Source organism: Acomys russatus, chromosome 16 (genome assembly GCF_903995435.1).
Source record: "Acomys russatus chromosome 16, mAcoRus1.1, whole genome shotgun sequence".
NCBI classification, from domain to species: domain Eukaryota; kingdom Metazoa; phylum Chordata; class Mammalia; order Rodentia; family Muridae; genus Acomys; species Acomys russatus.
The window spans coordinates 42,450,461-42,473,515 of NC_067152.1; the positions used below are offsets into that span (position 1 = coordinate 42,450,461).

A 23,055-nucleotide genomic window follows, 5' to 3' on the forward strand; every position below is an offset into this window, starting at 1 on the left:
AGGCCAGCCTGGTCTACAAAGCGAGTCCAGGACGGCCAAGATAACATAGAGAAACCCTGTCTCGAAAAACAAAAAACAAAGAGTGCATGCACAAGATGGAAGGAAACCCCTTAGCTCGGATTTGGGGTTGGAGGTGGAGGGTTCAGGTAGGCCGCCGGCCGGCCGCGGTGGGGTGCACTGTGGGGCCTAAGTTGTCATCCCTTTATTTGGTGACTACCCATTGAGATGGAGGGCGTCATATAGGGAGCCTGCGGTGATGGTTGTTACTGCTTTATTTGGCTAAGACGCAGAAAAGTTCAAGCTTTCTACGCACTGCTCTTTTTACAAATGGAGGCAGACTTGGCCTGAGAGGCTGAGAGAGACTGAGCGGGAGAAGTGGAGCGAGGCATCAGCACCACCAGGAGGGGCTGGGCGTGGTGCCCTTTGGAAGCAGAGCCTTTCCTGCCCATGGACCTTCAGGGAGGGGATGTTTTCATCAGTAAGTGGTATCTTAGACTCCAAGACCCCGGTGAAGTATCCCAGATTCCAAACTAGAGCTTGGGAAAGTGAACGTTGGCTCCCCAAGCTTTAAACTGTGATGACAGTTGAGGAAATTGGGGTGTAGGAATCTGCCCAGTGTCGGGCTTCCTGGGACCTGGGTCCTTGGCCTCTTCAGTCTTCTACCTAGTCTGGTGTGGACTAGGACAGAGGCCTGGGATGTAGCCATTGAAACAATCCTGTCCTTTGTCCCAAAGCTGCTGACAGTGCTACAGCTAAGACTTTCTTTCAAGTTTTGCTTTATTTTACTTACTTATATGTATGCTGGTGTGCACGTACAAGTTGAAGGCCAGAGCACGATTTGTGGAAGACCAGCTCTCTTCTTCTACCATGTTTGTCTCAGGAATCGAACTTAGGTCCTCAGGCTCCGAGGCAAGCACCTTTATTTGCTGAACCGTCGTCGCGCTGGCCCTGATTTCAAGTTTTTCCTTTTAATATTTGCCATCTTCCCTTGTCAAACCTGCTGTTACTTACTCTGCTGCTCTACCCTGCCCCTACCATGTCCTTCTTTGTGGTTAATAAGGCCTCGGTTCCCTCTTCTTCCCACTCACAGTCAGAAGTGTGTCACCTGCTTCATGGAGAGAAGGGAACCAGTAGCCAATTGTCTTTCAACTTCTTACCTAAAGTTCCTCCCTTCCTGAGGGATGCTCTCCTCCTCTGTGGGAGTTGATGCCCATCTGTGTTAATGACCCAGGCCCACCATTTTCAGCATCCTATGGCAACACTTCCCCAGAGCAAAATGTCCTGTCCATTCCCCTGAGTCCTCGCTTTCCCCCCTCCTGCCCCCCCCCCCACCTCCATCCAGCCTCTCAAGGCCTCCAGTCTCTCCCAGCACCTCAGAGTTCTCAGGAGCTTCCTTTCCTATCCAGCCCGGGCCTGCGACTCATAATCTGTGCTACTGTCTCATCAGTAGCCCAGATCCACATGTGAGCTTGGCTTTCTGCCCAGCAAAACTCCAACACTGATTCATGCTGGGACCTGCCCTGCAGCACTCCCTCCAGCCGCCGCCAGCCAGTGCCTAATCCTTCCTTGCTTTCAGCAGCTTTCTGCTTTCTAGTGACTCTAGGACATCAGGTCTTCTCTTGCCTCAGCCGTCCTTTTGAGAAAGGAACATCAGCAAGCCCGAGCATCGTCAGGGCCAGGGATGTAGCTCAAATTCCTGCTTGCCTAGCTTCGTGAAGCCCTGTGTAGTTCAATCCTCAGCACCACATATATCAGCTGTGCTAGTACACGCCTATACTCTTGACAGGGAAAGGTAAGAGTTCAAGGTCGTCCTTGCCTACTTAGAGAGTTCAAGGCCAGCCTGGCCTACATGAGACTCCACTGATGGTTCGGTTACTATTAATTGCCAACTTGACCCAATGGGAAGACAGTGTCAAGGAGAGACTGTCTAGATCAGGTTGGCCTTTTCTTTTTCTTTTCTTTCTTTTTTGAGGCAAAGGCTCCCATATAGCCCTGGCTTGCCTCATACTTGCTATGTAGACCAGCTTGCCCATGATTAGGCATGGGTGAGCACATGCTCTTTTTGACTAGCTGCTTCAGGGGTTTTGGCTTCCCTGGATTGGCAGCCAAAGGTGAGTAAGCACTTTCTTCCCTGACAGTGCTGTTGTCAGCCTACTTTATCATAGCTAAGACATGAAACTAAGACACCTGCATTAAAAACAAGCAAATAAAGACCAAAAAAAGCTTGGTGTGGTGGCGCAAGCCTTTGATCTCAGTGCTGGAAGGCAGATCTCTGTGAGTTTGAGGCCAGCCTGGTCTATGTAGTGAGTTCCAGGACACCCAAGGCTACGTAGTGAGACCCTGTCTCAAAAACAAAACCACAAAACTGTTTTTTAAAAAGATTTATTTATTATGTATATAGTATTCTGACAGAAGAGGGCATCAGATCTCATTCTAGATAGTTGTGAGCCACTATGTGGTTGCTGGGAATTGAACTCAGGGCCTCTAGAAGAGTAGCCAGTGCTCTTAACCACTGAGCCATCTCCCCAGCTCCCCACAATACTGTTTCAATGTGCATACCCTAAACTACTGTCGGAACTGGGAAGGCCCTGAGATGTCTCCCTCTCACCAGCTGACAGGTTAGCCTAGCACAGGTTTAAGAATTGTGTCAAGAAGACATAAATAAGACTCCTGAGTCAGAGTGTCATTTTGACCAAGTAAGCAACAGTGGTCTCAGGCTGTGTCACTTTTTATCCTGTATGCCCACGAGGATGAGGCAGAGATGTAGATAGAGGCTTGCAGCACAGCCAAAGAACTTTGTACAGAGGGAAGTGGGATCCGGAATGATGGGCCAGCTGCAAGCACACTTGCATTTTCTGGACAGACGTAACTCTATTACCCCCGATAGGATAAAGTATGGCCCCTGGTCCAGAGGAAGGCCATTGTTATTTTCCACAGTTGTTAACTTGACAAGACAGTTTAGAACAACAAACCTCCAATAAGATAAACAAGCCTCCTCCAAGGTTGTGTCCTTGGTGTGAGAAAGGAAAGCGTTCAAAACATGAGTGTAAATTAGTTTCACAAAGGTGGGACCGCCCCCCTTACAGATGGGGAGACAAAAAAATGGGACAAGGGGCAAGCACTCAACCCCGAAGTAAAAAGAGGGCATAAAGAGGAGGAACAAAGTAACTTGAGAATCCTCTCGCTCCTGAATTTAACATCTTAGATCTGCCAAGAGCAACACCAGGAAGCACAGGGTTAGATCTTGTGGTAAACAAAGATTATCTGCTTTCTCTTTATGAGGAAGTACAGATGGTAAAGGGAAATTATGATTAGGCCTTTAAAGGAAACTGTACAAATAACCAAACAAAGACCTCTAATAACCATAAAGGTAGAAGAAAAATATACAAGGAATATTGAATTATATACAGATAAAATTTCATGGATATATGAGGAACCTGTGTGGATTAATCAGTGGCCCCTAACACAAGAAAAGATACAGGCATTAGAGCAACTTGTTAAAGAGCAGTCAGATGCAGGACATCTAGCGAAATCAAATAGTCCATGGAATATTCCTGTGTTTGTTATTAAGAAAAAATCAGGGAGATGGAGGTTTTTACAAGATTTAAGAGCTGTAAATAAGACTATGCATGGTATGGGGGCCCTTCAACCTGGCCTCCCTTCTCCTGCAGCTATTCCTGAAGGTTATTATATTGTTACAAATCTGAAAGATTGTTTTTTCACTATTAAATTACATCCTGAAGATTTTCATAAATTTGCATTTAGCATACCTTCAGTTAACTTTCAGAGACCTTATCAAAGATATCAGTGGAAAGTTTTGCCTCAGGGAATGAAAAATAGTTCCACTCTTTGTCGGAAATTTGTGGACCAAGCATTAAAATCTGTTAGAAGTAAATATGGGTGGGCTTATATTTTGCATTATATGGATGATATTCTTATAGCAGAAAAGACAAAAGAATTAACTGAATTCATCCTTAAAGATATGATTGAGTCTTTAACTCAATATGGATTGGTTATTGCCCCTGACGAAATACAACATAATAGGTCAATCAGTTACTTGGGAAAAACTATCTGTGACAATTTTATTATGTCACAAAAGTTACAACTTAGGATTGATAAATTAAAAACGGGTAATGATTTTCAAAAATTATTGGGAAATATAAATCGGATCAGACCCTTTCTAAAGATTTCTACTGGACAATTGCATCACTTGTTTGAAACTCTGAAAGGAGATCCAGGTCCAGCATCTCCCAGGCGGTTAACACAAGAAGCCTTGCAGCAACTAGGACTAGTAGAACAGAGGATGCACGACGCCAGAGTGCAACAAAGTAATTAATACTAAGCCTATTACAAACTAGCTATTAGAATGGCTTTATTTGCCTCATACACAAATAATCCCAGCACTGGCCTACAAAGCGAGTCTAGGACAGCCAGGGCTACACAGAGAAACCCTGTCTCAAAAAACAAAACAAAACCCAAAACATCATGAAGCTGCCTCCACGTTGAAACCCAGATTTTGGGGTACCATGAACCTATATTCCTGGGCCAGTGTCACTCATATTTGACTCCAAAATAAGCTCTTTTATTCTCTTTGAGACAGTTGCAGAGTCAGGTGTAACAGTTCCACTTACTACAGTGGGTGTGGTTAGAGTTTACCCAGCTTTCCCCCCGTGGTAGCATGTTGAGAAACCACATAGTACAGTTGAAAGCAGGATATTGAACTGGATGATGTGAAGATAAAGACCATTTCCATGGCCACCAGCATTCCTCATGTTACCCTTTTATAGCCATGCCCTCCTTCCTCCTGTCACCACCTCCCACCTCCACCCCACACCCCTGGCTACCATAATCCGTGTTTTCATAATTCTTCCATTTCAAGGGCACATCCATTCACCAGCTTTTAAAAACTTTTTAAAATTATTTATTTATTTATTGGAGGTCAGAGGACAACTTTCAGGCGCCCCGAGGCTGGAAGGCACGTTATCGAGTTGGCACCAGGTGCCTTTACCTGCTGAGCAACCTCACTATACGCTCACTCAATATTTGTGACCCTCCTTGTCCCCCCGGGATAATTCTATGGAGACTTGTCTAAGTTATATGCGCCAATAGCACATTCACTTTTATTGAGAAGTTTTTTGTTGTTGTTGTTGTTGTTGTTGTTGTTGTTGTTTTTCCAGACAGGGTTTCTCTGTGTAGCCTTGGTCATCCTGGACTCACTTTGTAGACCAGGCTGGCCTCGAACTCACAGCGATCCACCTGCCTCTGCCTCCCGAGTGCTGGGATTAAAGGCATGTGCCACCACGCCTGGCTCCAAATACCAACTTTTATAATGCCAGCAGAGAGCTGAGTGCAGGCCCGACTTTGGTGGTGTTAAGCATCACCTGTCTTAATGTTTTGTAAACATTGTTCGCTTTCCATCACCTTCTGATTGGCTGAATAAAGCAAAGGCAGGAGAGATGAGCAGGCCTTCCAGAGCAGAGGAACTCTGGGAAAGAAAGGCAGGAAAAGATTCGCCTAGGAGACACAGATGAAATCAGACATTTGAAACTAAGAAGAGGTTAAGAACCACATGGCGCCAGCTTAATTATCACTTTTTATTCTTAACAATATCTAATGAGGTTATTTCACATGCGGGAACAAAAGATAAACTTCAAACATATAAAAAAAAGTAGAGCTGCCATTACACAGGTGCAACAATTGTTTCATCTTTATCAGCCACTTCAACCATTTCTAGTAGACAAATTACTTATCAATATCCTATTGTCATATTGTTCCATCTGTCGATACTTCAGTGTGTTCTAGTAACATTTTTAATAACTGTAGTTTAGAGGGTGAGTTTGAAACAAGGTTACAGGGAGTTAAACAAACAGGAGCTGGTCACAGTGGCACATACCTGTAATCCCAGCACTTGGGGAGGCTGAGGCAGGTGGATCTCTGAGTTTGAGTCCAGCCTGGTCTAAAAAGGGAGTCCAGGACAGCCAAGGCTACACAGAGAAACCTTATCTTGAAAAACTAATGAATAAATAAAGACATACATACATAAATAGAGTCTGTAAACATACGCCTCATTGAGATGGGCTATGAATTCATGACATTTTAGAAACTGCGAGATTCCCAGCACTTGGGAGGCAGAGCTAAGATCTCTGTGAGTTCAACGCCAGCCTGTCCTACACAGAGTTCCAGCTCAGCCAGGACTGCACAGTGAGACCCTGTCTCTGTCAACCCTAACTGCATATAAGTTTATAAAGTTGTATAGATTTTAGGTCTGGTTAATTTTGGTGTGTGGTGTTTTTATGTGCAAATTTCAAAACTAAAGTTTGTAAACTTTTTTTTTTAATTTTTTATTAATTTATTCTTGTTACATCTCAATGTTTATCCCATCCCTTGTATCCTCCCATTCTTCCCTCCCTCCCATTTTCCCCTTACTCCCCTCCCCTATGACTGTTCCTGAGGGGGATTTCCTCCCCCTGTATATGCTCATAGGGTATCAAGTCTCTTCTTGGCTACCTGCTATCCTTCCTCTGAGTGCCACCAGGTCTCTCCCTCCAGGGGACATAGTCAAATATGAGGCACCAGAGTACGTGAGAAAGTCATACCCCACTCTCCACTCAACTGTGGAGAATGTTCTGTCCATTGGCTAGATCTGGGTAGGGGTTTAAAGTTTATCGCCTGTATTGTCCTTGTGTAAACTTTTAAATAAATAAATGGAGAGATAAAAAGTTCAAAACTCACTGGGCGTGGTGGCGCAGGAGAATCTTTGTGAGTTTGAGGCTCACAAACTGAGTCTAGGACTGTCAGGGCTGTTTCACAGAGAAACCCTGTCCAAAACAAACAAACAAACAAACAAACAAACACCAGCCAAATAAACAAACAGAAAAAGCTCAAAACTCTAAAACAATCCGGGTAAGCAGTTTGCAAAACCACATTTTCACACAAAGCATTTTTTCCCTTCTCTGTTTCTGAAAGGGGCTGAATCTCAACCAAGTTCCCAATCAAAACTTGTTAGATGTTCTAACTGCACACCAGAGTGTGATTTTGTGATTTTTGTCGAAGCCCATTTTAGACAATTAATGATTTTATGGGAAAGAAAGATGATGAGGACTGTGCTGGCAGTGTGTCAGCAATGTCTCAAAAGGTAAATTTATGTCCGGAATTTCTGCTGAGTGGAAACTGAGTTTGCAGAAGGAAAACACAGCTGATGGTTGCTCTTTGAATGTGAGCGGGGACATTCTGATCAGCCCCAAAGTGGATCAGTGCCTGTGACCCGCATGTCAGAGCCTAACTAACGCCTTTCAGAACTGGAAAAGTATCTTCTTTGTATATATTTAATAGGCATATTAATAGGAAGACTTCTTTCAGCTTCTTGAAAATATGTTATTTTGTCATAAAATGAGAAAGTAATTTTGACAGTCGGTAATTTGCCCATTTGAACCACAGAGCGATTGGCCTTTCGCACAGTCCCCACAGGACCTGGTGACAATAGGGAACGAAACTATGAAAGTTCTGGAACTTAAAGCTCTTCCGTCATTCGTCCCAGTCCCATCATGTTGCTTGTGTTTCAAGACTAAACCACAGTGATTTGTTCTTACGGGAATATATTCTTTTGTTTTTGTTTTGTTTTCTGAGACAGGGTTTCTTTGTGTAGCCTTGGCTGTCCTAGACTCGCTTTGTAGACCAGGCTGGCCTCGAACTCACAACGATCCTCCTGCCTCTGCCTCCCGAGTGCTGGGATTAAAGGCGTGCGCCACCACACCTGGCTTGGGAGTATATTCTTGCTCTTGTCTTGTTGCTGGGATGAAACATGGACAAAATCACCCGAAGAAGGAAATATTTACTTGTTGTGGCTGCAGATTGAGATGCCCGGCATGGTGGGGAGGCCATGTTGGCTGCTCACATGGCACGCACAGTCAGGAAGCAAAGAGATCATACTGGTGCTCAGCTTGCTTCCTCCTTTTTGTTTACTCTGAGACCCCAGTCCATGGGATTGGGCTGCCCAGTTTGAGGTGGCAGTTAATTCAACCTTCACAATCCCTCACAGACATGCCCAGAGATTTATTCATGATGATTATAAATTATATCCAGTTGATAATGGGGATTAGCTACCACAGGTCTATTCTCCATAGATTATCCACAGTGATTTTGTTTGCTTGAGTTTTGTTTTGTCGTTTGAGACAATGTCTCATGCATCCCTGGCTGGCCTTGAACTCACTATGTACCTGAGAATGATTTTGAACTCTTGATCTTCCTGGCTCCAAACTCCTAAGTGCTGGAACTACAGTGGCATTTTCACATGCCTGGCTACAATGGTTTAGATTGTTTTTTTGTTGTTGTTGTTGTTGTTTTTTTTTTTTTTTTAAAGATTTATTTATTTATTATGTATACAATGTTCTGCCTGCAGGCCAGATCTCATTATAGATGTTGTGAGCCACCATGTGGTTGCTGGGAATTGAACTCATGACCTTTGGAAGAGTAGCCAGTGCTCTTAACCTCTGAGCCATCTCTCCAGCCCTGTTTTTTTTTTTTTTCCTCTCTGTCTGTATGTCTCTGTGTCTGTCTGTCTATCTGTCTGTCTGTCTGTCTCTCTCTGTGTATGTGTATATGTGTGTGTGTATATATGTTGAAGAGATAGAAAAGTTGTTTTTCAACCCTGGCCACTCGGTACTTTCCGAGATGGCCTCAGGGCTGTTCTATACTTCCTGAGAAAAACCACACCCTCGTACCTGTCCCAAACACCTGACAGCACATGATGTCCTAAGATGAGCTCTTGCCCCCTCAGGGATAAAGTCACTAGTAATCAATCATTTTAAAGGGCATTCTTAAGAACCAATCATGGTCCAACAACTCTACTTAACTGCCAATTCTGCTTCTGTAAGGATATAAAAGACCCAAGACTTGCTTATTCGGGGCCTCCAGCTCAATAGAGCTTGGTAGACCCTGCCACAATGGATCAATAAACTGTCCCCTGCTATTTGCATTGGACTGGACTCTCATGTTTCATTGGGCTCCAGGAAGTAGGACCTAGCCCCCCAGGCCTTACTCTGTGTGTGTGTGTGTGTGTGTGTGTGTGTGTGTGTGTGTGTGTGTGTATTTTAAGTTTCAGATCTGACTTAAGCCCATGTGTTGTGTAGGGACATGCAAACCAGTTTGAGTTAAGTAAGATTCAGAAACGAACACACACCCGGGGCTAGCTAACTTACATAACACAGATTGTTTAACTCATAACTGTGGAGACTCAAGAACCTGGTGACGACATGTTCAGTTCTGGTAAGGGCCTCCTGGCAGATGGCATCACAATGGCGGTGAGATGTGTAGGAGAGATCACATGGGGAGCAGGAAGTGCAGAAGGTACCTTGCTTCACAGCAGCTCGATACCCAGTGAACTTGTCTGCCCCACCAAGGCCTGTATTAGCTCCCTTGGGAAGAGGTTCCCCGCTCTCTGCCCATTTCCAGCTCGTCTGCACCTCTGGAGGCTCTATTTTAGGAATGTTATGCCAGGGATGAAATTTCTACAACATAAACTGGGGATCACAGCACCTAGTAAAGGGCTCTTCTCTTCCCCTGGACTGTACAGGATAGTGAACAGGTGAAAAAAAAATTATGTGTAGCTGCTATTTTTTTATTTTCTATTTTAATTTAGTTTCTTAAATCTCTTACCCTCTTCACCCCAATCCCTTCCAACACCCCAATACCAGGTAGAAGAGAAAAAAGGTTGGGGGGAGGGACCGTAGTTCTCTTTAGCTACGTTCTGCTGGTTAGGGTCGTCCAAGTCCTTGGGGCAACTTGAATCTTCACTTCAGGATCTCTCCAGCTCCTCATCAAATTGCATCAACAGCAACAAGGAGCAGCACAGGGGAGCGTCAGCAAGCCTTCCTCTTCCTCAGACTCCCTTCTCTCTCTGGGCTCTGGCATTTATTCCCTCTCCAATCTTCAGAATTAAACTATCTGCAGCTGTCACAGAGCCCCTCTCAGAACCTGCACGAGGCAAATAGTCTGCTGCTGTGGACAGTCTAGGGTTAAAACAAAAACATATTTATATAACATAACTGAGTTTTTAGAGACACCAAAACTTTCCACTATATTCCCCGCTCCCCCCCCTTGGTCTAATAAATGGCTTTTTCTCTAATATGAATGAAATTTGTTGTTGCTTTCTTAAAAGATTATCAACAAACTAAACCTTTTTTTTTTTTGATCAGTAGTTTCTTCTTTATCCTGGTAATTCTTGGCTTCTTTTGTCTGGAATGGCTTGTGCTTTTTTGCTGCTAAGTCTCTGTCTAGGACTCCAAAGCCACTTCCTAATGGCAAGAAGTCACCTTGATTGTCCCTCTTGGACCTGCATTCACTAGTCAGATGACTCCTTTTACCACAGTGTCCACAAACTCCGAGAAGATTAGGCATTCTTGCTGAGAACTCAGTGGGTGCCAGAAATGGCTCACTTGCTTCTCTAGCAGAGAGAACTGTATTTTTCAAAGCTAAGGCACAAGCCATTTTGAGCTCTGAGGCTATTAGCATCTTGGTCACAACTGAACTTACCACAATGTACCTCAATCGAAGCACTGAGCATTTTGATGTCTGAGGCTTTTACTGGCCACTGAGAAAGCTAAGGGTGGTAATCTCATTGCCTGAGGCTGCTCCACTGGCAGCTCAGTCTGTTCAAGGTTAACCTTTTCTCTTGAAATGGGCTGTTTTTCTTGAACCTTTTTGCCTTGTATGACCTTCTGTTCCTTCTGGCTCTGCAGCCTGCCCTGGGACTTTGGGAACCTGACTCCAAAAGTACACAGAAGAAGGCAGGGTGGCAGTTGTAGGAAACTCCCACGCTCAGTTACCAGGTCGGAACCCTCCTGCTCTCCCTTTCCCCTTCACTATTCCCTCCCCCAAGCACTTCCGTCTCCACCTGCAAACTCTCTAGTTGCACAGCCAACTCGGCAACCCTTTCAAGAAAGGAGAGAATTGAGTGATACTTGTAGTTTTTCTCTTTTATCCTTTGTTTGTTTGTTTCTTACATCTTTCTAGATCCACTCGCAACTTTTGTAACTGTTCAACCATTCTCCAAACTTTTCTTGAAATGGATTACAGGAAGAAGACTAAGCAAAAACAGGAAATCCCCTCTGTCAGCAAATTGAGAGAGAACCCAGCGTGAGAAGCCACAGTGAACCTTTTGCTCATATCCTGAAACAGTGTCTTCACTTCTTCCTACCCTGCTGTCTCTTCTAAGGCGTTAGAAGCCAGGCTTTCCATTGTTCCAAGGCCTAAGTCTGGGCACCACTTGTAGGTGCTACTTTAAAATCTGTTTTAATTTAGGTTTCTTATAGCTCTTTCTCCATTCCAACTCTCCACCACTAGTTAGGAGGGAAAGAAGGTTAGAAGGGAGGGGGGGCATAGGTCTCTCTTACTGCCTCCTGCTGGTTAGGGTCGTTGGGTAAATACCAAGCTCAGTCGTCAGGATGTCTAGCAGTCCAGTAACAACAAATGGCAAACTCAGACGTGGGAAGAACCAGAAGCCTTCTTCCTCCTGTGTCTGTGTCCTAGCGACCCTCCATCTCTCTCCAGGCTCTGGTATTTATTCCCTCTCTAGAGTCTTCGAAATTAAACTATCTACAGCAGGCAAACAGCCCCTCTCAGAGCCCGCGTGAGGCAAATAGTTTGCTGCTGTGGACAATCAGAATCAGCCCCATATCCCACACCTGGGGTTAAAACAAAAATATGTTTATATCTGATAAATGAGGGTTTCTTTTTGTTTTGTTTTGTGTTTTTGTTTTCCCGAAACAGTTTCTCTGTGTAGCCTTGGCTGTCCTGGTATAACTGAGTTTTTAAAGACACCAGAATTTTCCTCTATTGTGATATGTTTGTATGGGAAATATAGATGCTACATGCTTCTAAAACGGGGAATATGTGATAAATGATGAGGAAAAATAAGAAAAACTACATATTTTGGTTAGTTTCTATTCCTCTGATAAAACACTATGACCAGCCAGAGTGGTGGCACACACCTTTAATCCCAGCACCCAGGAGGCAGAGGCAGGAGGATGTTTGTGAGTTCAAAAGCCAGGCTGGTCTATAAAGTGAGTCTAGGATAGCCAAAGCTATTATTATACAAAGAAACCCTGTTTCAGAAAACCTAAAAACAAAACAAACAAACAAAACCCCACCATGACCAAGGCAGCTTACAGAAGGAAGGGTTTATTTGGACTTATGATTCCAGAGCCCTAAGAGTCTACCAGGGTGGGGCAGCATGGCAATCAGAACAGGAAGTTGAGAGCTCACATCCTCAACCGCAGGGATGAAGCCGAGTGAAGTGGAGTAGAAGAAAGCTTAAGACTCTCAAAGCCCGCCCTCAGAATCCCCAGTGACATACTTCCTTGTGCAAGGTCACACCTTCTAAACCTCCCCAAATGGTTCCATCATCTGGGGGGTGGGGCAGCGGGCAAGTGTTCAAATACTGGAGCCTTGGGGGGACATTTCTTATTTAAGCAGCCACACTAGGAGGTACATATAGGAGGCACAATGTCTAAATAAATAGTTGCAGAAAGAGAAGGAAAGGAAGTGGAAATAATTCCATACATTTTTCTAGAATTGGATCAGGTGCCTACAGCAAATGGCTCAATAATCAGGAAAGGATCTACAGGGTCCCAGAGAGGGAAGAATGGTTCCTACTGTCGATGATCTAAGAAAGAGAGACCCTGCAGGGTGACTTTGGGCTTCTCAGCAGCGGGGGACCAGCCTGTCAAGGACAGAACCCTGAACCGATTCTGCGGAGCCTCTTTCTTGTTACAGGAAAAGCACTTTTTAGCAAATCAGGTTTGTCTCACGACTAAGTTATATGAAAGTTCTGTGACTCCTTCGGGAAGAGCAACTCCATAGACCACAGATAACAATCCCTGACCACTTACAGAAGGCTGCTGCAAAGCCTAGCCGCCTTCCCGCTGGAGTTCACGCCAGGTACAACGGCTCTGTGAGAATTCTGCTACGTGTCCCACCTTTTGTTCAAGCTCTGTGAAATGGAGTATATCTATGTTACAGATTATGCATCCTTACAGTAAATATAGCTTTTTTTCTATTGTTTTGTTTCAATCTTATACAAAGAATCCAAAAAAATACATCTTAAATGTAGTAAAATTATCACAGTGAAAAATAGTACAGTAATCACTGGAACAAGAATTCTATTAAAATGATGTGCAGGACTGAATGAAGCTAAGAGATCTGTCTGCAAGGATTTTCATACCAGCCATCCCTGTCACACCAGGTAACAGTTTGGAGAAAATTTCCTTAACTTCTTGTTATAAATCATAAATCATTTGAGAAAAATTAGGGTGACTCAACAGATGTATTTTAATCTCTTCCCAGGCATACTTGCTATTTTTTAAATATATTTTTATATCTATTTATTTATTTATTTTATTAATTCATTCATATTACATCTCGATAGTTATCCCATCCTTTGTATCCTCCCATTCCTCCCTCCCTCCCATTTTCCCCTTACTCCCCTCCCCTATGACTGTGACTGAGGGGGACCTCCTCCCCCTGTATATGCTCAGAGGGTATCAAGTCTCTTCTTGGTAGCCTGCTATCCTTCCTCTGAGTGACACCAGGGAACGTGGTCAAATATAGGGCACCAGAGTTCGTGTGAAAGTCAGTCCCCACTCTCCACTCAACTGTGGAGAATGTCCTGTCCATTGGCTAGATCTGGGTCGGGGTTCGATGTTTACTGCACATATAGTCCTTGGCTGGTGCCATAGTTTGAGCAGGACCCCCGGGCCCAGATCCGACATCTATTTTATTCTGCTGAATCCAAAGTCTTGTCGAATGCTTACTCTATTTTCTAGTAAAATCAGCAGTTTGGATTTCTTCATGAAGCCCCAGCCCAGCAGTATTAGCAGTGGCAGTTAATGGGACAGTTGCCATAACTACAGCAGCACTCAATCCAATCATCCGATGAGTTCTTCTTACACTCTTTCAGAGAGATTTTTGCACTGGAATCATCTCAGCTGAGTCTTGCCATGGCCTCAGCAGCTTCGCCAGTATCCAGCATGCTGGCCTCGCTCTGAGAATGTTTAAACTTTGACAAGTGATAGTTAAAGACAGTAGAATTAACACCGATATGAAGAGTACAGTGCTCACGAGTGATGCTATAATCATTAGGGTGCCATTGTACAGACCCTTTCAGTAACAAATAAGACAATGGCACTGGGGTCTGGAGAGATGGCTCAGAGGTTAAGAGCACTATATGTTCTTCCAAAGGTCCTGAGTTCAATTCCCAGCAACCACATGGTGGCTCTTAACCATCTATAGTGAGAACTAGTACCCTCTTCTGTCCTGCAGGCACACTTGCAGGCAGAATACTATATAAATAATAAACTTTAAAAAAAAAAAAGGGACACGTGCTTCAAAGAGGTGACTTTGATTTAATCTAAAGGACAACGTATACTTGCCATCATTAGTGTTTAACCTTCCTTTTCATGCCTTTTTTTTTTTTTTTTCTGAGACAGGGTTTCTCTGTGTAGCCTTGACTGTCCTGGACTCACTTTGTAGACCAGGCTGGCCTCGAACTCACAGCGATCCGCCTGCCTCTGCCTCCGTGCTGGGATTAAAGGTGTGTACCTTTTCATGCTTTAAATTAGTCGAGCCTTATAATCTATCTCCGGGAGCCCTCCTATCCACCTTCTCCTAAAAGTATCTCTTTTAGAGTCTAACTAGATCTTTCCACAGTTGCTTGTCCGGTAAGATTACAGGGTATCCCTGCAATGTGTTTTAAGTTATAACATGTAAATAATTGTTTCATTTTGCTGGGGGGGGGGCTTTATCAGTTTAATTTTTGCTTTGTTTTGTTTTTCAAGACAGGGTTTCTCTGTGTAGCCTTGACTGTCCTGGACTCACTTTGTAGACCAGGCTGGCCTGGAACTCACAGCGATCCACCTGCCTCTGCCTCCCGAGCGCTGGGATTAAAGGCACCCAGCTCAGTTTCATTTTTTTATGGATATGCCCATTTAGCCATTGCTTCTAATAAATGTGTAATTATAGAATCAGCCTTTTCAGAACTCAAAGCAGATGCTCATTGAAACCCAGAGTATGTATCAATATATGATGCAGATATTTTAATTTTAAAATTCTGCTAAATGAAACATATCCATTTGCCAAATTTTATTTATTTATTTATTTTGTGTACCTTTAGGATTACTTTCTGCAGATAAATGGCTCAGAAAGAGATGCACAGTGCTCGCTTTGGCAGCACATATACTAAAAAAATTGGAACAATACAGAGAAGATTAGCATGGCCCCTGCCCAAGGATGACACGCAAATTCGTGAAGCGTTCCTTAAAAAAAAAGAAAGAAAGAAAGAAAGAGATGTACATTGACCACTTGAACATCAGATTCAGACTGATAGAAGTTTATTGAACTCTGAACAAAAACTGACCAGCCAGGACACAGTCTGGGCTTGGGAGCCAATGGTGATGCCAGTCTATAAGCAAAGTAACAACCAGGTAACCAGGTGTAGAAGGCAAGAGGTGGACAACATTATATCATATTGACCAGTTAAACAAAGAATTTCCAAGTACATTGTATTTAGGTAGCTAGACAAAGCATTTTAAGCTGATTGGCTAGGATATAGGGTTGGGGACTTTCCAGTTCCAAGAGAACGGAACATAGGGTATTGTGGTTTTGTTTAAGTAGAACATATGTCATCAACTCAACTGGAAACTTAACAGATATTGAATTGTAAATAAAAGGCTGTTCAAGATCTCAGGGAGGCAGAGTCCGAAAACCTGAACTTAATTTCACCCTGTGATCAAAACAGAGGCTTAAAAACAAAATGGCGCCAGGCGTTGGTGGTGCATGCCTTTAATCCCAGCACTTGGGAGGCAGGCAGAGGTAGGCGGATCGCTGTGAGTTCGAGGCCAGCCTGGTCTACAAAGTGAGTCCAGGACAGCCAAGGCTACACAGAGAGACCCTGTCTCAAAACAAATAAATAACCAAAATGGCTTCTGTTATGCTAAAAATGAAAGCAGATGTTAATGAAGGAGTTATAGAATTTAAGCAGGTTACAATAGATTATACAAAGAACAAGCTGGGCAGTTTTTAATAACTTCTTTAACTTATTGCCAGGCAATGGAAAAACTTTTCTTTAAGCCTTTACTATTAACATGATTGTTTTTGTTAAATTCTGAAGCTTCCAAAACACATCCTGTTAGTAATTGATTAACGCCAACATTTCCTTTTGCTAATGGCCCAGACAGCTTGGTATGAGGTCTAATGTGAGTGTTGTACAGCAGATAACTGCTGTCCTGAATTGCTCGCTGCAGTCGCGTGAATAGCAAGGCTAATTCTGAATTATCAAGAACAACCTCAGCCATTTCTATGTGCAGCACAGCCCCCCCTTCTCATATTGTGAGTCAGTAATTATATCAACATTTTCATTAAAGTGGTCTTAAAACCATTAGAATGACATATAACTCTGACTTTTGGACTGAGGCATATGGACTTCGAGTTACTTTTCTCATGTTTCCTGCTCTATAACTGGCCGTTCCTCTGCAGGAACCTCCTGAGCTTTGAAGGGCCCTATGGTTTTCTGACATTCTATTCTGGCATTCTCAAAAGCTCTTTGTCATTTAGACATGATGTCCATGAGCTTAGCAGCCATAGCATTTAATAAGCTAATACCTGCTCTGTTTCATGTGTTAATTTTTTTTTTTTTATAGAATTTAACTGAGAATTTTCAGAAAGAGTCTCAAAGATCAGAGGCAAATTCTCAGGAGTGATAAACAGATAAGAGCATGCCCAATGATATAGTTCAAAATTGTGAATTTTGCTTTTTTAGTATATTTACTATGAAAATTAAACATTCATTTAATTATTAACTGGATGATCAAGAGGGGAGAACATCCTCCATCTAATGAATGACGAAGACCTCTGGACATTTTTAACAGCATTGGCTTAGTAATTTATATCCTGATAGTGACTGGTTTTGCACTAGAAGTTGGGTTTGTTTTAATTTTTTTTTTTTTCCCCCGTGAAGGGGACATTGATAGTGAGTTATTCCCATTATTAGGGAAAAACAAAACAAAACAAAATTTAAAGAAATAAATCAAGCAAACAAGCAACAAAAATTCTAAATTCAGAGGCCGCTGGGTTAGCTGACGCTGCGGGAACAGAGCAACGCCCATCATTCTTTGAAAGTCAGGTGTCGCCACTCTGCACTGGCAGCTCCCAGCCAGAGACCTGAGTGCCAGCTGCCATTAATTCCTCACCCCCGCCCCGTCCCCACCATTGGGAGGAGCTTTTCTCTTCTATTCCTATCAGGAAGAGGCTCCCCCCTCCCCCGCCCACTTCCTTTATTTTTTTGTTTCTGGAGCCTTTCGTTCTTTCTTTCTTTCTTTTTCTTCCTTCTTTCCTTTTTGTTTCTTTTCTTTTTCTTTTTCTTTTTTTTTTTTGTTTTGTTTTTGTTTTTGGTTTTTGGTTTTTGGTTTTTGGTTTTTCAAGACAGGGTTTCTCTGTGTAGCCTTGGCTATCCTGGACTCACTTTGTAGACCAGGCTGGCCTTGAACTCACAGCGATCTGCCTGCCTCTGCCTCCCAAGTGGGGGGATTAAAGGCATGCGCCACCACCGCCAGGCTTTGGATCCTTTCTATTTTCAGACCTTCATTAACTATTTCTCCTTCTTCTACTGGGAAAAATCCCTTTATTGATTAAACACTTCTCCTTCTCCCATTGGAAAAGAACTTTTCCCTTGATTTACTCTTCATCTCAGCAGCCTTCTTATTTGTACATATTGCCGCTCCTGGGATGTGGGGTTCCCCGTGTCCCCAAATCCTGGACTCTCACTTACTCTGTGAGCTTACTTTACCTCCAGTCTTTCCTCTGAGCCCCATGATGTTGGCCACCATGTTATGGTGTCCTGGGTTATGTGGGAGGATTGACAAGAGAAAGAGAGACACTGCAGGATGACTTTAGGCTTGTCACCACTTGCTTGGATTGAATGTCATTGCTCGGAAAAAGCCTGCTGGGAGCTGGACTCATACAACCGGAACATAGCTGAATCGGAGGTGTTGGCATATAAACAGCCTGCCTGGAGCCGATAACGCCAAGGTCTCTGGTTTAATCCCCGTATGGGCCACCAGTGTTAGGATTTAAAAGATAAATAGTGAGACACAACAGAACTGATATGGAGAAACTTGTTTGGGGAGAAGAGAGATGGAGAGGAGTTGGGACCTGAGTGGGCCACGAGGGTAGGGAGAGACAGATGGGAGGCAGCGGGGGTGGGGGTGCAAGAGTGAGTGAGTGAGTGAGAGAGCGAGAGCGAGAGAGAGGGGAGGGAGAGGGAGAGAGAGAGAGAGAGAGAGAGAGAGAGAGAGAGAGAGAGAGAGAGAGAGAGAGAGAGAGAGAGAGAGAGAGAGACACACGGCTGGTCCTTTTTATATCTCCTGTCTCTGGCACACACCGGGTGGTGGGTGGTCTGTGATGATGTCAGAGGCTGCTAAGCAACCTAGAAGCAGGCCGTTTATGTGCCAACGGACCGTGCGTAGTTCAGGAAGTGCTGATCTGAAACCTGTAGCTTTAAAGGTTAAAGTCACTTGCCTTCCCCAACACCATGCTCTGCCTTTGCCTTTTGGGAAACCCATTTATGCTAAGCGCTTTCCCTGAGAACAAGGCCAGGCAAAGTTTTTTTTTTTTTCTCTCTCTGCTGCTCCTTCCTAGTGCCAGTCCTAGCCTCAGCACACAGACAAGTTCTTTCCTGCTTCTTACCCAGGGAAACCAGATCTCAGCTGTGCTGGCCAGGCCCTGCCCACCTGCCCACCCAGCTGTTCCTGGCACCCTAGGATGACTTAATTTGACTTCCTTGGATTACAAAAGATGGAGGCACACCTTAGGTGGCTGACGCAGACTCACAAGAGAAAGAGGACTTGTCACAGGTGGATTCCAGTGCTGGGAAGATGGCTTAGTCAATAGAGGGTTTGTAGTACAAGCTCAAGAATCTATGTCTGATCCCCAGAACAGGAAGATCTGCGGGGCTCACTCATCACTTCACTGAATTGTTGAGCCTCAGGCCACTAGGAGGCCATGTCTCAAAAAACAAGATGGATGGTCTCCTAGGGCCCCACACCTAACGCAGACCCTCTGGCTTCCACATGCGTACACACACACTCACGTACACCTGTGTGCACACATGCAGACGAGCACAGATTTCAGAGCCTAATCTCTCAGCTCTGCTGCATGGTTCCTATCTAGGGTAATGTGAGCTGGGTTGACTTAACTTTATTCGCAGTCAATTCTCTCCCTCCCTCCCTCTCTCTCTCTCTCTCTCTCTCTCTCTCTCTCTCTCTCTCTCTCTCTCTCTTTTCCAGACAGGGTTTCTTTGTGTAGCCTTGGCTGTCTTGGAACTCACTCTGTAGTCCAGGCTAGCCTCGAACTCACAGTGATCTGCCTGCCTCTGCCTCCCTAGTGCTGGGATTAAAGGCCTGCGCCACCAACCCCCCTGCTCAGTCAATTCTCTAGAACACCAAAAAGGTCACAGTACAATTGTTGTAAGGACTGGTACCTGTAAATGTGCCTGTAATGGTTCTAGACACATAGGAAGCTCCACTGTATCTGACCCCGGATCTGGAGAAGACTGTGCTCCTTGTGGTGAGGGACTAGTTCTGTCTCCATTGTCAGACACTGGACAGGCACAGATAGTTCTACACAGGCCCACCCCGTGTTTCCAAATGAATTGTGTTGGTGACAAAGATGGCTGCAGGCCTCCTATCCCAGAACAGCCACTTCTTTGTCAGGTGACTTTGTTTTCTCTCTCAACAAGGAGTTGTATTCCCTTACCCACCCTTGTTTTGCTTGTGTGTGCGTGTGTACAAAAAGTGTCTTCCCCTATTGCTCTACACTTTATTTTTTGAGGCAGGGTCTCTCACTGAACCCAGGGATCCTCCTCCCCAGTGCTGAGAACACAGGCACACCTAGGATTTTACCTGGGGGCTGGATTCCACAGACAGGTCTTTATGCTTGCATGACAAGCACTTTACTGACTAAACTACCTCAGAAGCTGTTCTTTTGTTGGTTGGTTGGTTTTCCGAGACGAGGTTTCTCTGGGTAGCCTTGGTTGACCTGGACTTGCTTTGTTGACCAGGCTGGCCTCGAACTCACAGAGATCCACTCACCTCTGCCTCCTGAGTGCTGGGATTACAGGCATGTGCCATCATGCCATCCTGTTTGTTTGTTTTTTATATCACATTTTGAGAGTCCTCAAGACACCTGAGCTGGCTGCTGAGGAAATGCAGAGCTATAAGTAGAGACTGGCAGAGCTTCAAGTCGACTTGGACAGCAACGCTAGCTCAGGAGAGCATCGAAGCAGAGAAGAGGAAAGCCAGCTGAACACTCAGGACCAGCAATCACTGAAGTAGACTTAGGAAAAGACCAGCTGGGAACGTTAGCTAAATAATAGCAAATCCTTTCAAGAGAAGATATTAAAAGTATATACTAGTGGGGCCAGTGAGATGGCTCAGCGAGTAAAGGTGCTTGCCACAGAAACCCGATGAGCTGAGTCTGAGTCACAGAGCTCATGTAATTGTAAAAGAGAGCCCACTCCACAAAATCTTCTGACTTTTATATGCATGTTGTGCATGAGTGCCCCTGCACCATACTGCTGCTGCTACTGCTACTACTAGTAAATTCATCAGGTAACCCTGAAAAGAGCATGTGATCTTTATGAAAATCCCAATATGGGGGGGGGGGGAGGAACTAAAAGACATAAATTATAAAACAAAGAACAGAGTTGGAGACAGATTCCCAGATGTAAAGGGTGTGTGGGAGAAGATGGAGAAAACACAAAGTAATTGATTAACGACAAAAAGTTTTCACACAGAGCTGAGGTTGCAGAGCAGAAGGAAGCTCCCAGACATCAAGGAGGTAAAGGAAGATGCCTAGGGCCTGGAGAGACAGCTCTTTCAGAGGAATGAGCTTCTGCCCCCAGCACACTGGGGTAGCCAGCAAGCACCTGTCACTATGCTGGAAGGCCCGAGTTCGTTCCATCCTCCTCTCTGTGTAAACCCAAAGTGGTGGTGCAGCCTAGAATCCCAGTGCTGAGGCAGGAGGATTAGGTCGTTCTTGGCTGCATAGTAAGTCTGAGGTCATCCTGGGATACAAGAAATTATCTCAAAAAAAAAAAAAAAAAAAAAAAATGACAGGAAGAGGGGAAGGAGGCAAGTCATATGCTCTGAGGTTTTCAGAAAGATCATGGTGGCTGTACCTATTGATTTATACCATAAGAGGTTGGAAATTACATCTCTTCTCAGTCAGCAATTATACCTGACACTGACCTGTATAGGAGAGAAAGAATGGGTTTGGGGTCAGTCCCTGGGGAGATGGGAGAAGGGATCTGTACTCAGCAGAGGTAAATGCTTCAAAGGTAAGCTTGGTTCTGGGGGTCAGCATGTCTGAGGAGGGGGCTCAAATGTTCTGCTGCAATCTGTCTGCCTCCGTGTCAAGTTCAAGTTCCCTAAACCAGCTTACAAAGTCTTGAGTTAACCATCCTTTTTTTTTTTTTTTTTTTTTTTGAGACAGCGTTTCTCTGTGTAGCCTTGGCTGACCTGGACTCACTTTGTAGACCAGGCTGGCCTTGAACTCACAGGGCTCCTCCTGCCTCTGCCTCCCAAGTGCTGAGATTAAAGGCCACACCCGCCTTCTTCCCCTTCCTCTTCCCCTTCCCCTTCCCCTTCTCCTTCTTCTTCTTCTTTTTCTTCTTCTTCTTTTTTTCTCTAGACAAGGTTTCTCTATGTTATCTTGGCTGTCCTGGACTCACTTTGTAGACCAGGCTGGTCTTGAACTCACAGAGATCCACCTGCCTCTGCCTCCTGAGTGCTGGGATTAGAGGCATGCACCACTGCACCTAGTGACTTTCTTTTAAGGTTTATTTGTTTTGTTTTATGTGTATGTGGTGCCCTCGGAGGCCAGAGGAGACACTGGATCCAGGGAGGCAGGGGGCGGGGGGTGGGGCCTAGGGTTACAGGACCATTGTGAGCTGCTGGAAACTGCACCCAGATCCTCTGGGGAAAGTTGTATTTGCTCTTAGCTGCTGAGCTAAGAGAACTTCATCTTTTTATTTTATTTTTTATTTAATATATATGATAATGCACACCAGAAGAGGGCATCCAATCATATTACAGATGGTCGTGAGCCACCATGTGGTTGCTGGGAATTGAACTCAGGACCTCTGGAAGAGAAGACAGTGTTCTTAACCTCTGAGCCATCTCTCCAGCCCAAGGACTTCATCTCTTAAGTTGTGTGTGCTGGGTATTTCGTCACAGCAATGAGCCGAGTAACTAATACACTTATCCATATAAATATGTCAAGTGTGTGTCTTTATTGGATGCAGGGGAACATTCTAGGCTCCTCCGGAGATCTGAAAATAAATCCTAGATCAAAAGGAATTAATTTTAGAAGTTGATGTTGGCAATTTTGTCAAACACTTCAAGGGCTTACAACAGTTAAAAAGTCACTATGTTGGAAAAGCAAAATGACAAAAACGTATGGTAAGCAAACTGTATGAAGGCAGTGCATTAAAGCTCCAAGGAAAATGCTGCAGTTTGAGCCCTGAAGGTGGATTTACACAGTTGTAAATCCCCAGGGCAGAGGAGATGTATGTCTGTACACCCAGCCTGGCACTCTGAGCAATGACTCCACTTTAGGTGTCTAAATAGTGTCTAAGTCAGAAGCACACTGCAGTCCCCCGTGTCTCACCACGCCTTTCTCTTGGGCCTGAGCTGTATGACTTGACATGGCTCTTGCTTGTCTAGCCCTTAAGCTCCAGGCGCCAACACCCACTGCAGCTGTCGTCTGCTGCTTGCGCAGGAGGGGAGCTCCCGACTAGTGACCTAGATCTTTCATATTCCCACACCCCTGAGTGTGTGTGTGTAAAACATGGCATGTTGGAGCATGCTCCTCTCGCCCTCAGACTTGCTGCTGCATGTACAACCTGAGGTAACTATTGTAAATGCAGAGACTAGGGGCAAAGGGCTGGGCTTCGGCCTCCGGTTCCCAGCTCAGCACAACACCTAGGTTGTGTGTAGCCGGAATGTG

General features: G+C 44.5%; 1 non-coding gene across 1 annotated transcript; it reads left to right on the forward strand.

Moving 5' to 3' along the window:
* Positions 1-15,207: 15,207 nt before the first annotated feature.
* LOC127200944 (U6 spliceosomal RNA) lies at positions 15,208-15,317 on the forward strand. Its single transcript, XR_007832159.1, has one exon. It is a non-coding gene; the product is annotated as a U6 spliceosomal RNA (small nuclear RNA).
* Positions 15,318-23,055: the final 7,738 nt, after the last annotated feature.